At 33.3% G+C, this 6556-nt stretch overlaps 1 pseudogene; it reads right to left on the bottom strand.

Moving 5' to 3' along the window:
• Positions 1-4587: 4587 nt before the first annotated feature.
• Positions 4588-5220, bottom strand: LOC149153239 (putative CCR4-associated factor 1 homolog 6 pseudogene; annotated as a pseudogene).
• Between the last annotated feature and the right edge of the window lie 1336 nt (positions 5221-6556).

The following is a 6556-nucleotide window of genomic DNA, read 5'->3' as shown; positions in this document are numbered from 1 at the left end:
GTGAAGTTTGTATTTTTAAATGGAGAATTAAAAGAAGAGGTTTATTTAAAACAACCTAAAGGGTTTATGAAACAAGGGCAGGAACATTTAGTCTGAAAATTAAAGAAAGCATTATATGGATTAAAACATGCACCCAGGTCATGGTATGAAAAAATTGATTCATTTTTCCTGCAACATAGTTATAAGAGGAGAAAAAACGACCCAAATTTGTATACTGTGTTTGATGAAATGGGGAAAATTGTTTTGATTTAATTATATGTAGATGATTTAATTATCATTGGAAATGTTGATGAATTGATTAAAGAAATCAAAGTGCATATGTCACAAGTATTTGAAATGAAATACCTCAGATAATTACACTATTATTTGGGTCTCGAAGTTTGGAGGGACTTTGGGCAAACTTTTCTCACTCAAGCAAAGTATGTCAAAGGGTTATTGAAAAAGTTTAGAATGAAGCAGTGCAAAGTTGTCTCAGTGCCTTTACAACAGAATATTAAACTTCGGATGGAGGATGATTCCAAAGAGGTGGATTCCACATTGTATAGACAACTAGTTAGGAGTCTGATTTATTTGACTACAACTAGAGTAGACTTAGCATTTTCAGTCAGTATGCTAAGTCAATCCATGCCAAAACCTCTTGAGAACCATTGGGTAATAGAAAAAGGTGTATCGAGATACCTTCAAGGAACCATTGATTTTGGTATTAGTACACTGATGCTTATGATATTAATTTGACAGGTTTTTTAGATTTAGATTGGGCAGGAAAACTACATGACAAAAGATCCATAACAGGTTATGTTTTCAACATTAGGTTCGGGGTAACTGCTTGGAGCAGCAAGAAACAAAGTATTATTTCCTTATCTTCTATAGAAGCGGAGTATCAGGCAATGTGCGCAGCCACGTGTGATTCTATTTGGTTGAGGAGACTTCTCCATGATGTTGGAGAAGAACAAAAACATGCAACAGTAATAAGATGTGACAACCAAATCTCCATCAAGTCGGCGAACCATCCTGTGTTTCAGAAAACACAAAGCATATTAATACTCAGTTTCACTTTGTTAGAGAGAAGATTCAGTCTAATGAAATTCTTGTTGAATATTGTAATACTTGTGATAATGTAGCAGATATTTTTACCAAACACCTTGGGAGGATTAAATTTGAAATGTTTAGGGAGATGTTAGGAGTATAGTTGAACCCTTTTTCCATTAAGGGGGAGTGTTGGAAATAATGGAGAATATCATATTATTGGAGAGAGTTTGTTTATTTGTTGTACGAGTGTCCCTAGATTAGGATTAGTTCCTATTTTCTAAGAGTATGGTCTAATCTCCCTAAATTGATGTAACTTATATATTTATGATTTTATGATTAATGAGATAGAGCATTCTCTACTTTGGGCAGTCTCCCCATGTAGCTTGCTCACCTGTGAGCTGTTAGTTTTAGATTATAAGTTTAAGATCTCATATGTTAACATATTGTGCACATGTGCATCATAATATATCTCCATATTAATAGACTGTATTACATATGAACATTTCTATATGCATTGGCACATTATATGTACCAGGTTTTTTCATCTAAATTGTAAAAGAGTTCAGACAATATTTGAAATGTCTATAAAAAAAAAACTCTGATATAAGGTGAAGCCCTATCTCTTTCTTTCATTCAAAAACACAAAAATAAGTTAAGCTCGCTCAGTATAATCAAAGAGGTGTAGTTCTCATGTCTATAAAAAGAAATCTCTTATATAAGGTCAAGCCCTATCTCTTTCTTTCATTCAGGAATAAAAAAATACATTAAGCTCACTCTATACAATCAAAGAGGTGATGTTCTCCCAGTGGCCTCACAGAATCAACAACTAGGGTGTGTTGTATTTCCATTACCTTCTTCCCTGTTGCTAGAAATCAGTCGAAATTTGTGTAAATATGGATCAATGGATGATCCAATAACAATAGTAACGGGGCCAGTTGCTCAAAGAATCACATCAACCATCCTTGCGACGAAATAATAATGAGATTCGAAATAAAAAATAATAATAAAGGAAGGTTTGTGTAAATTATTATGATTAATTAAACTAACAATCAAATGAAAAGGTGAAAAGAGACGTAAATAGGATTTTTAAATTGAAAAATTTATATTTTAGTCAATGTCTTTGTAAAAATTGATTCTCCTTTACTGTTGATTTCACTCTTCAATCACTTTACCTTGTTTTCACCTCATTCATTACAGGTAAATTCTGGCATATTAAAATCTTTAAATTAGAAAAAGAAAACAAATAATCCAATAAATAATTATTAACTAAATGACACTACAAAGTAGAAATTGAAAGGAAATATTTCGTAAAACTCTACATCTCAATGTTAAAATTATAAAACCTAAAGTATAAATCAATCAATACATTTTGCATGGGACTTCTATTTCAATTTCTTGGAACTTTGTTGCAACTCACAAAGAATGAAACCTAAAACAATAACACAATAAACACTATCATCAGTTAAATCAATTAGCTTTGCATTTTTAGCTAACCTAGGAAATGCAGCAACATGTTTTAAACCTTGGCAAAGTATTGATAACAGTCTAGCATCAAACCCTGACATGTTCCATTGCAACATAGATTCATATACTAGTCTAGCATCGAACCTTGACATGTCCCAATGCAACATAGGTTCACATTAATTCTCCAACTAACACATTTTCACAAAAACAACCCTAATTAGATTGAACTTACCAAACTTTAAAACTAATTATAAATTAGAGCCCATATCCCTAACTCAATCTTGAGATGTTTGAGAGACGCCAATTTACAAAGAAGTTTGAAGACATATGTTTATCAAAGATTCCATTTTTCACAAGGTACAAACAAAGTCATAGTTGCGAGAACCCTAAAAGACAAAGGGGAAACCAAATTCCTAAATATTTTAGTTAAAGAAGTTCAACATGTAATATAAAGGATGATCAAACTAGCCTTTTGTTGTAGATTTTAGTTGATAAGATTAGAATTTCATAAATTAATTTGCATGATCTATAGAGAAGTATTTGCATAAACTTTAAAATTATTGGCCATAGTGTATTCAAATTCATTTAAAACTTGAACATACATATTCTATAGCATTTACTAACATTGGCAGTTGTTATCTGGTGTATGATTCACATATAGGTATTTATATAAGTATTCTATGGCATTATACTAGCATTGACACTTCTTATTTGGTCAAACATCTAACATATCCATTAGAAGGTTAGAAATAACTAACTATTCTCTATAAACCGATTGAGTAGTTCAATGAATTGGATGGTACATGTCCTCACATAATGTTATTGATAATTTCAATTGGTTTACCTATATTGCTGTACAAGAATTCATATTATAATTGAGAGTCTATCGTGAAACAAAATTTTATGCATTTTTCTCATGTTGATCCTAATTAGGTCAAGGCTTTGCATCTATATAAGGTAGGGAATCATATATATATACATAATATCAATGGGATAATTCCACTTGTCTAGTACTTGTTCAAGCATCAACCTACATAATAAGGTGATTTGCAGAAAATGTGGGAAATATGAGGAGAGCCCCTTGAGGATAAGAATACTTGTTAATACTTAGAAATAGACACACCAAATGTTGTCACCTAACTATGAAAATTATCTTTGGGTTATGTCTCCTTGTAAATTCCAATATTTTTCAAACTTATGATGAACCTGAGATCTAGCTTTCATGATGCTGATTGTTTCAAAATATTGTCAAGTGCATTGTGGGCATATTTATGTTGCTACATTTGGCATACATGTCTACAAATGTGTTCCTCACCGGAGCATTGCTAATAGAGGACCTTTTTATCTTGAAAAGAGAGTATGATACTTTGTAATTCTTTAACATTGATAATAAAACACTACATATTAATTTAATGAGAAACCTTATACACACCAGTCAATTAATGACCATTGTCAACAACAAGCAGATTGTTTACACAAAGCATGACAACATATTCATTTCTTTTGACTGATGTTCAATTCTACCTTTTTTTTTCTCACTCCTCTGCTCATGGTGGAGTAACATCACACTCATATCATCCAGAAAATGTGGGGAGGCACCTAAGGATTTTCATTCAAGGTTTTTAGTGGAGCTAGGGAATTGTGAGCAATATATTTTTAAATAGGAGTACTGTGTTTTCAAAGCATAGGTCAAACAATGAAAAATAGGCCTGGAAGGTAGAACAACTATTTTAGTTTGTTATGGAAATTTTCTATAGGAGGAGTATAGTACAATATATCAAGGTAGAAATGATGATCATGAGCAGAATTTGAAAAATTAGTGACCTAAAGATCATCATCAACCTCAAAAGAATATTTTGTAAAACGGACCTATAGATATCTCCTCTATATCAATGGTTTCCCAAAAAGTGTAGATGCATGTTGGAAGAAAAGAAAGTAACCCACAATATTTGCAGAGACAAAAAAAATGGGAGGGGATAAACAAAACGAATAACAATATTGAGAAATTCCAATCTACGAGGAAAATCAATCTCAAAGCAGAGAATATTATAATGTTGCACTTTGCAAGAGTACATAATAAGAGGTAATCAAGGCCTAAGAATCACTATTATCAACGCCTAATCCATATAACATCTTGTAGCTTCCAAAAATACATGAAGTAAGTAGGCTATCAGAACCAACTTGATGACTTGGCCCAATCCTCTATACATCCATTATTTCAGCCAACTTGTTTAAATACTTGATATCGTACACTTTCGGGAAATAGACCCTCAACAAATTGAAGAAATCTGATTCCTCGGGGGGAAGGTTATGACATCTCAACAATTTCAACAAGTACCCAAAGTCATATCCACTGTGGAAGGTAATCCAATGCACATTTTCATTCAACACAATGCTCAACGACATGAGAAGCTCGTCGAAATGATGTGAATCATTACCCTTCTCCTCTTTCTTCTCAAAATTAATCCCACTATGTTTCAAAAACTCAATGGAATCATGTGCATAGACATCAACATTGATGTTGAATTCCATGAAATTGAATTTCCAAACACAATGCTTGTTCGTCCCACATCTGGGAAAAATTCTATCTTCATCCTAGAATGTGAGACCCAATTGAATAAATTTCAACAGATTCACATTGGCTCTGAGTGTTTGGTAATGGAACTCTGCATTGTTTCTAAAAACCCCCGCAGGCTTGACTACAATACTAGGGAACTCCATGTCCATGGCTATATAAGGCAAATCATCGACTATTTCATGAATTAAATCAAATTTCTATTCAAGGTTATCTGCCCAAACCTCACGTATGCAAAGAAAGCCCTATCGAGTTGTTGACATGTAGGCAAAAAACCTAGTCTTCTCATATCCAAACTTTGAATCCCCACCATAGAGAACAAATTGTTATGAATGTAAGTAGTGGGACTTGTCCCTATGACCTCTAAAATTAAGAAAATAAATTGATGTGTGTTAAGTAAAGGAAGACACAGTGGTCTTTGGAAAGGGTTTGCACTTTCTCCTAGATAAAGGAATGAAGAAAATTTGTCACAGCTTTCAACAATAAGTCCACTATGGAATTTTGCTAGTGCATATCAAATGGCATTGAAGAAATTAGTATTAACATTGAATCAATCTGGCATGGGAAACATTCTGGACATTCGAGAAATGATTTGACTTTATTTGTTAAAAATATATTGTTGTGTCCATAAACAAATGACAACTTTCTATAGATGTGGTGTCCATCTTCTCTCTTGAGACACACAATAATCTATCAGAGATCCAAAACAATCCATTCTCCTTTTCAATGATAAAGAGTTGATTGTTGGAGTCAAACCTGACTCTGGAGTTTACTAACAAACCCTGGAAAAGTTGCCAGAGGGGACTAGTGGAGCATAAATAATGTAGTGGGAGAAACTTTTGAGAGCTGAAGAAAGTAGAAAGAGCAGTAAGCCTAGCACATAGACATGGTTATGCTTTTCCAACTTTGAAACAACCTACAGAAAGTTCAAACGGACCACGCAGTTGACAATGCCTATGCCTAAAACCACATACCTATTCCAAGTTGAGGCCTCTTCCAGCAGAGAGGGAATAAACCCCCTATGAGCACCCATATAAACATAGATGGAAATTACATAACACTATGCTCTTCAGAACTAGAAAGAGGCCATGGGGAGAGGCTTACTAGGGTTCCATGAAAACATTAAAATCAATTGCACTAGGTATACCACAAGAATAAAGAAAGCTTCACAGTGGCATAAAGCATGAGAACCAACATCTCCATTGATGAACTCTGGTTCAAGGAACCACTCATATTTGAGGAGTTCTACCTATAATTTTCAAGTAGATTGAGTTATCCTCTCATTTTCAACATTTTATGACTCATATTAAGATTTCCTTATTCACAACTGACATTAAATATAACACAAAAGTTATGTACATAAATATCATGGCCGTTATCTAGGAAAGTTAGCGGGAATAATGGGTACTTGACAACATGTTCAACAAATAGTATGAAATGTACAGGACAATTACAGGTAGCGCAGAGGATGAAAAAAATAACAATTAC

Source organism: Pinus tabuliformis, chromosome 9 (genome assembly GCF_031772625.1).
Source record: "Pinus tabuliformis cultivar Carrire ecotype Pingquan chromosome 9, CPIR1, whole genome shotgun sequence".
In the NCBI taxonomy this organism is placed as follows: domain Eukaryota; kingdom Viridiplantae; phylum Streptophyta; class Pinopsida; order Pinales; family Pinaceae; genus Pinus; species Pinus tabuliformis.
Note: the sequence above shows the minus strand (reverse complement) of the source record. Positions and strands in the feature narration are given on the sequence as shown.